Genomic DNA, 9076 nt, shown 5'->3' with positions numbered 1-9076 from the left:
CCAAGAATAGAAAGAATTTTGGTTCATAGAGGATGACATGCGGGACCCATGATCCCGCATCGTAAACGGCTCGATCGGAGAACGTTGAACGAGATGGCGCGATCGAGAAAAAAACAATGCCGCAGAGGCTGCCATCCGGGCCCTACATCCCTCGGCGGTGCGGATTTGCGTTGACTCGGCCGGCGAACCCGAGAATTCGCGATGCACCACGTCCCGGGCCACCATACGCGACGTTTTGGCCGCTTTCGTCGGGCTAGGTGGCCTCAAAAACGAGAAAAAAAAGTTTTGACATGCACCACGGAGGGACCAAAATCGTCGGCCATGGTACACCAGCAACCACGGCGCGACTTCAACTTCGTCGGCCATGGCAACTTTTCTTGTAGTGTATCACTGGCTCCTGGCCGTCAAGATAGTCCGCAAACTTTTTTGGGAGAGCCTGCAAAGAGATCGAGCGCCGATCGTTTGAAATTAAAGGTTTTTTTAGAACATGCCCATAATTAATCACATGCATCATATATGTGGGAACGCGTACGTACCTTCTTGACCAAAGGGTCTTCATAGACGACGATGAAGAACTCCTCTATGATCAATGGCAGTGTTGACGGTGGTGGTGGCAATGATGATGATCCACTTCCCCTTCCCCTTCCCCTTCCCCTTCCCCTTCCCCTTCCCCTTCCCCTTCCCCTTCCCCTTCCGGTCCGCGTCCGAGACGTGGAAGCCATGGCAATGGATCAAGTGTATGTGAACGAAGAAGAGAGAGGCAGAACCTATTGACACAAGGGATGGCCGTGTGGGTGTTTATAAGGGAGAGATGACCGTTGTAGGGGTTTACACAATAAAATAAGGAGGAGGTGAACGTTGGTGGGGGTTTACACAATAAATTAAGGAGGAGATGACCGTTGTGGGGGTTTACACAATAAATTAAGGAGGAGACGACCGTTGTGGGGGTATATATCTCAACAAAATTAAAAAGTAATGCGGACTATCTTGATGGAAATGGAACTTCGTGATATAGTTTATCATTTTACCGTGAAAAATAATGCCTAAAAGAAATGGTAATTTGTGATAGTTTATCATTTACCGTAATGGCTACAACAAATCGTTGATGGTTTATCATTTTTTGCGTGAAAAGTAATGGCTACAAGAAATGGGTGATGGTGTATCATTTTTTGCGTGACAAGTAATGGCTACAACAAAATCGGTGATGGTTTATCGTTTTTTGCGTGAAAAATAATGGCTACAAGAAATGTGTGATGGTGTATCATTTTTTGCGTGAAAAGTAATGTCTACAACAAAATCGGTGATGGTTTATCGTTTTTTTGCGTGAAAAGTAATGGCTACAAGAAATGGGTGATGGTGTATCATTTTGCGTGAAAAGTAATGGCTACAACAAAATCGGTGATGGTTTATCGTTTTTTGCGTGAAAAGTATACAAGAAATGGGTGATGGTGTATCATTTTTTGCGTGAAAAGTAATGGCTACAACAAAATCGGTGATGATTTATCGTTTTTTGCGTGAAAAGTAATGGCTACAACAAATTGGTGATGGTGTATCATTTTTTTGCGTGAAAAGTAATGGCTACAACAAATCGGTGATGGTTTATCATTTTTTGCGTGAAACGTAATGCCTAAAAAGAGTTTATAATTTAGCTCGTGAAAAATAATGCATCAAACCAAACTTTGCGTGAAGCTAACCGACGACAGAGAGAGAGAGGGTGGTGGCCCCGACCAGAGAGAGACATAGGGGTTATCCTGTCCGTTAGATCATATGATCAACGGTCGGCGGGCACGATCCGCGTGACATGGGCTAGACCAATCAGGGCAATGTTGGGCGTCTGTGAGAGTTTGTGAAGGGAGAGGGCAAAACTGAGTAGTATCAAGAAACCAAGGGCAAGTGAGTAATAAACAGACTAAGGGATTCAAATATGAGATTTAAAAAATGGAAAATGCGTGTTTTGTACAATGAAACCCATCTTGGCCTACCTCAAACTATTTGCAATACAAATCTACATGAGTGCGAAAATTATGGCCTCATTCAGACAAAGTATGTTTTGGGGAAAGCTGTTTTGGGTAGGGCTTATTATGGAAAACCATGCACCTTCATAGCTACTAGGTGATTTGAGAAGTGGCAATTTGTGGTGAAACTTGATTTATCTATGATTTATCTATGATTTGAGAAGTGGCAATTTGTGGTAAAGACTCAATGAGTAAGTGCCACTCTTTTTCGGAATTTTTTGCACATTAAATAACTCATTTAACTAGTTAATCCCATTTGTTGACTCTCTCGTTGACCAGCCACTTGAGGGTAAAACCGAGTATATTGCACTAGCCAGTATTAGCACTCAAGGGGAAAACCGAGCACACAAAAAATGCTAGTATATGACTCGAGGGTATACCCGAGTATATCTAAATTTCCAGGGTTAGACCCGAGGACGCGTGTTGCGATGCAGAAGTGGAAGACGTGCCATTGTTGACGCGTGTCGCGGTGCAGACGTGCAAATAGTGGACGCGGGTCGCATTTAGGACGCGTAAGCCCCTCCCTCCCTCCCTCAATCTGCACACAGTCGTCTCATTCTCGCTCACGCACGAAACCACCCCTCTCACGTCCCATCAACTTCTCCAAATCGAAAACCCCAACCGCCGTACGCACGCTACCCTCGCCGGCGATGGAGAAGAATAATGCGCCGGCGGTCGCCGCCTCCGAGCCCGTCGCCTCCGCTCCCGTCGCCTCCGAGCCCGCCGCCTCCGCGCCCGTCGCCTCCGAGCCCGTCGCCGCCGAGCCCGTCGCCGCCGAGCCCGTCGCCGCCGAGCGCGTCGCCGCCGAGGGCGGCGCATCCAAGCGCGGCGCCTCCATGAACTGGGCCTCTCTCTCGGCTGATGGACCACTTCACAAGATCGGCGAATGCTTACTGGCGAACGAGGAGTACGCCGACACCTACTCTGCTATGAGGCAAGTCTCGTAGAAATTGGCGCTCAGGTTTGCCTCGAGCCCGACGTGCACCTGGATGAATGGATCATGCTAGACCACGCCCTTCCACGCGTCGCTGAGTTCACCTTCCTCCAACTCGGCACATCACGCTACGTCACCATAGATCTATCGGAAGTTCATACAAGGTTCAAATTCCTCCATATCTACCTTTTTATTTTCAATCTTAAACATCTTAGTGCTGAATGTTATCTTCATCAATATATTTTAGATACTACTTCGTCGGCTTTTGCCGTGGCGTCATCGTGCTTGCCCAGAAGAACCCGCCGCACAAGATACGGCTGCTGAACCCACTCACAAAGAAATCGAACACTATGTTTGAGGCGCAGATTCCATCTGTTTTTTCTAAAATCAGTCGCTATTATCAAATCCCTGACTATGGTCTTCGTTGCCGCACATTACCCGCCGGAAATTGGTTGGGTCGATGAGAGCACTCCAACTAAGGATATAAATGAAGATTGGGGAGAAGGAAGATTTTCGATCAAGAACCATTGTTTGCGTTGCATTACCCCGTTCAATGGTGAACCGTATGCGTAGGCCGCGGACAATTTTGAGATCGGAAGAATAGTGTGCACCAATGTATAGTTGCAGCAGCGCGCGAGCACCGTCAAGATGGAGACACTAATTTCATTTCCAGAACTTGGACGTCGAAGTTCTACCTTGTGAAGTCGGATGGTGATCTCGCTGCTTGTGTTGTTGGTCAGCGAGGCTTTGGCGGGCAAACCATTGGTGTACCGTGTGGATACTCGTGAGCCGCTCTCTCCATCCCGTCGGCAACATTGGCGTAATGCCTTCTTCGTGAATTATATCCGGTGTATCTCCGTCGACACCCGAGTGTACCCGACACTTCAACCCGGCAGCATCTACTACACGGATTTGGGTTATATCGTAGAGTACTCTCATGATACAAATGCCCGGGATGAGTGGCCACTACGTGTGGATAGAATAGGACTCTACGGTTTGAGAAATGAACACAGGCCATACCGTTTGGAGGATGTATTGGCCTCACACTGCAGACGGAAGGAGTTCAATGAATATTTCCTTGGGGAAATGCACGAATGGAGGGAGGAAGAAATATATGGGGAGGAATGAAGAACAAATTCATTCATCATGGGGTCCCTATCCTAATCTTCTTGTTGTCCATACATTGCGTGCGTCTTGTATATTTTTCAGTTTAGTTTGTCGTTAGCATTAACAACGTTATTGGCTGCTTTTGGCTGTTGTATGCAGTTTATGTATTATACTTAGTTTTCTGATTATGCTGTTGTGAATTTATCATATACTAGCTTCTAGATTTCCTGCCATATTGGGCAAAAAACGAGGGCCAAAAGGCATAAATAACCCCAGAGATTTGCTACTAGATTTGCTGCCATATTGAAGAAAGACAGAAATAGAAGCTTCTCTAGATTTGATACTAATTTAGTGAAAAATACAGAGAGAGAAAGAGGGGAAAAGGTGCTCTTAAAAATACCAATTTGGGCCGAGAGAGACAAAACCCAGCTCCTGCTCACGTGCAACCAAACGCTTCTCGTCCTGTCCCACGCGGTCCCTTTCTACCAGCCCCACGCGACGCGGCCCCACAGACGACGTGGCGCAACACGTCGGCACGTAACGTCCAAATAGACGGATTCCTTCCGTCTGAGCTCCTTCTGCGGGTTTCAGACATAGGCTTGGGGAAAACTGAGGAAAAACTAAGGGGCTGGGGAAAACTGAGTACAACTAACGAAGCGGGGGCACGAAAATAGAAATCCCTAATTATAATGTTTAAGAGCTGAATTGCCTCAATTTACCGGTTATTTTTCTAATATACGAGATTGCTACGACAATTTTGGATTTATTTGTCAGGCTTTTGGATTTTTTTCTTTTGGCCTCTAAGTCGAAATTTTTGTGGCAATTATATTACATATGTATGCAAATCTACCTACATATCCTTGCAGATTTTCAATTAACAATACACATAAACAATAGCTCAAGTAGCAAATAATAAACAATACACATTAAAAATTATCCTTGCGAATCGGAGCAAGTCGGCGGCGGCCGCTGCAGCAGGTCGTCGGCCGCTGCAGGGGATGGCGGCCCTGGCGGCAGGGAAGGGCGACGGGAGGGGAGCTAGGACGGCGGGGACGGCGAACGGTGGCGCTGGCAGCGGGGAAGGGTGGCGGTCGAGGTTGGGAAGGGCAGCGACCGGAAACGGGGACGGGAACCGAGCGGGGGACGAGCCCTGGGGCGGCGGCGGGCACTGGTGGGGATGGCGGCCGGAAACGGGGGCGGGAGGGCGTCGTCCGGCAGGGAGGCGGCCGCCGCGAGCGAGGTGCTGCGGTTGGTCATGGATGCGCCCTCCTCCCTCGCGCGGATTTGGGGATGGAGGCGCGGGCGCGGTGGCGGGTCGCTCCTGGTCCCTCCTCGCTCGCCTGGGTTCGGGGGTGGAGGTGCGGGCTGCGGCGCCGGTCAAGTCCAGCCGCCTGGATTTGGGAACGGAGTCGCGTGCTGCGGCGGCGGTCCATTTCGGAGTCCCTCGTGTTCGTCTGGGCGCCGCCGCCGATTTTGTCTGGGCGGAGAGGAGGAAAATGGGGAGAGGGGTGTCGGTTTGGGAGGCTATGGAGCACATATATATGATGGCAGTTTTTGGGTAAATAATGTGAAGGGTACGGAACAGCTCGGTCATTTACCACTCGGGAAGCAGGGCGCAGCTCGGGAAGCAGGTCTCGGCCTGCTTCGCGGCTCGCAGTGCATTTCGTGGCAGCGCTTCTCACAAGTGCTTTGCAAATTTTTGCTGTTTGTTTGGACTTCTGCTTTTTGGACCCCAAAAGTAGGAAAAGCAGAAGCAGAAGCCCAAACAAACAGGGCCATAGACAGAAAGAGGGCTTCACGGTGGAGAGAAGCTGGGCTGAAGCTGGAGACTTCTTTTGGGCTTCAGCTGTCCACAACCTCGAAGCTGCTTTAGAAGCCCAAAAGAAGTGGCCTCTAGTCCTACCTCCCAACATTCTACCTCTGGTCCTACCTCGGGCACGACAAGCAATCCAGCTACGCCAAGAGGAGATAATGTAAGCTAGCGTGTGCGTTGCGATCTCTGCCTTGCCGTGGAAGACGCGCCCGTTCCACTCGAGCCACAGAGAGCGGATGGTAAGCATAAGCAGGGAGTTTGCCTCCTTGAGCCTCGTACCCTAGAGGTGGCTGACGGCCCCCGGCCACCAATTAGATAGGCCCGTCGTTGGCGCAGGAAGGTGTAGATGTAGCTCCGCCTCGATACCTGCCCAGATGTGATCCGCGTATGGGCTGAGTAAGGAGATGTGGTCGATGGTTTCGTCAGCAGCTCCACATAGAGGGCAGGTGACGTGCGACGGCAGCCCGTGGCGTGTGAGACGGTCAGCGGTCCAGCAGCGTCGCCGTAGGGCTATCCACGCATGGATCTTGAATGCCATAGGGGCAAAAGAATTCCAAACGAGTTGCCCGCTCCCGCCATCGCCGTGGTGCCCTCATGCTGGATGTAGTAGGCCGAACGGGCGGAGAAGCCACCATGGCTAGTCCACTTCCAACGGAAGGCGTCGTCCCCGTGGCCAGTTGGTTTTCCAGCCACCGCAGCTTTATACAGCCCCTCCATTTCAAATAACCTGACAGATCAGTTTTGATCAAAGCTTCAGTCAGATTTTGTAAAGTAGGGCCTTTTTTTGGTTTGCAGGATACATGAAATGCAAAAAATAGGAGGGTTTGCAGGATACATGAAATGCATAAATAGGAAAAACACAGGTATACGATAAGAATGTATATGCATGGTCCCCCCCACCCCCCGATTCTCCTCCCTCGCGTCGCCCCTCCAGGCGACCGTGGGGGAAAACCCTAGAACCCGCCACCGCCACATCCCCCACCCTCTTCTCCCCCCCCTCGTCGACCCTGGAGGCGGCTGCCGGCAAGGTTGTGCGGCGCCGGTGAAGGGGGCGGCAAGGAACTTCCCTCGAGCCCCCGCGCGCAATTGTAGGGAGGAAGACAACCGTGTGGGGGTTGGCCTCCACCGCTGGGAGTTGACGACCCTCCTCCCTCTATCCCCCTCTCCGACGCGGCCGCGCCGAAACTTGGGAGTGGTGGCCGGTGGATGGGTGCCCCCCGACGACCGGGCTAGGCCATGGATCCAGGGCGGCGGCCTTGGGCGCAGGGTGGGGCGACGTCGACCTGGCGGTGGGTGGTGGGTGTCGGTGCTGCAGTCCGCGTTCTTTGGCCGCGTGGGCGGTGAAGGGACGGCGAGTGTGGCCATGGTGCGGAGGTCGCCCCGATGGGCTTCTAGCACCAGATCTGAAGACTGTTGCTGCTCCTCCCTGTGGTGCTCATCGCACCTCCCCGACCCCGTACTCCCTCATGTGGCTGGTGGGTGTGGTCGGATGCGGGATCTGGACTGGGGGAAAACCTTGTCCGACGGTGGCGGCCACGACGTCGACGATGCTGACGGCGCCGCTCTCCTTCTTGAAGGCGACATCGAGGTTGTATCACCTCTCTCCCTGCCATATCTATCTCGGGTGAAAACCCAACTTTGGTTTGGACGGTGGCGACGCTCTTGTGGTGTTGTTCCCTCATTGGAGGCGCCGTTTTGAGATAGTGGGTTTGGGTGGATGAGCTCGGCGGAGGTTGGTAGGCATTGTCTTTGCATGCTCCTGGCAGCTTGGTCTGGTGTGTTGTGGTTTGTGCTGCGGGTGGTAGTGATGTTCATGGGTGGCAGCGCGGCGAGGCGAGTGCTCGTAGTCCTTCTCCCCGGCGGTAACTCCCAATATCCATGCGTGCTCAGGGAGAGCGGTCTACCTCCGACAGGTACGACGCCCTCCGATCTGGGGCGAGAAAGCAGGGAGCTTTCTTTGGAGGTGGAAACAGATGGTGCTTGGACTTTGCTTGGCTTCTGGAGGTTGACGATGGTGCGAGTCCCTCAATGGCGGTCTTCTTCACCAGCTTCAACGCCTCTTTAGTCGGATTGTAAGGTTGGACAATGGTCTCGAAGCTCAAGCTATATTTCATTCCTTTTCCTGTTTTGCTTGATGTTTTCATTTTCTGATAGCTGGTTTTTAGCACCTTGTAACAACTTGCCGACAACGACTTTATTAATTTAAGGCAGGGCTACGACCTAATGTTTAAAAATGTATATGCATAATGGAGGATTAAAACCACGTGAATTTTATAAACTTGGGTGTTTGGTTCATAACAAAAACGTAAATTTGTTAATAAACATGGTTAGATTAATGTCAAACTACATAAAAAATTGCAATGGCACTGTTATTATGCTATTAAAGACTTCAGTCTCGTGTGTATTGCCTTTAAAATCGAGATCTAGTTTTGAAACTTTCGTCAATGTGAACTCAATGGTGCAAAAAAGTCGTTAATCGGATTAAAGATTTAGAAGATAAATCATTTTGAGTTTTGAATTTAGATGATACCATAATGAGGTGGAAAATTCCTGCCTGCAACCATGTGCTCTCTATATAGGAGAAAGGCATACAAACATCCGCGCTGCATATTGTGATAATTAGATTTTCTCAACAAAGTTCAGTAAGTCTGCATTTGATCAAGGTGAATGCCGAGAATTCATCGGTCAACAAACCATATGAAATGCTCCTCCACGAAGAGGACTTGCTTTTCTGCAAGAGCATAGATACATTCTTGGAAAATCAATTGAAACAATAATTTAATAACCTACCAAAAGGAGATGTGCAATTGTCCCTCAAAAAAACGGGGGAACTGATCCAAGTTAAACCATAGCCTATTGAAACATACGACCTAATTTACAAAGTAGAGGCATCAATATAAACTTGCCGAACATTTATTATCCCCTTTCTGAACCCATGCTTTTGAGTAGATTTCTTTCAAGAATTAGCCAGGATCATTTAAATATACATACACATATAAGAATAATTTTCCATATGATGATTGTGAAGATATGTAGGTATTGGCTAGTTGCAGAAGACTGAGCAGGCCCACTACAATTCAAGGGAATTCAAGTGTATACCAATTTTTTTTTGAAAAAATAGTCATATATAGCACTTTCTCTGATCCATAATAAGTATCCTGATTTTACTCAAATTTAACAAAATTTGTGGTTGCTCTAAGAAAAAAA

This window comes from Lolium rigidum, chromosome 5 (genome assembly GCF_022539505.1).
Source record: "Lolium rigidum isolate FL_2022 chromosome 5, APGP_CSIRO_Lrig_0.1, whole genome shotgun sequence".
Lineage (NCBI taxonomy): Eukaryota > Viridiplantae > Streptophyta > Magnoliopsida > Poales > Poaceae > Lolium > Lolium rigidum.
The sequence above is the reverse complement of the archived record's forward strand: the minus strand, read 5'-3'. Positions refer to the sequence as shown.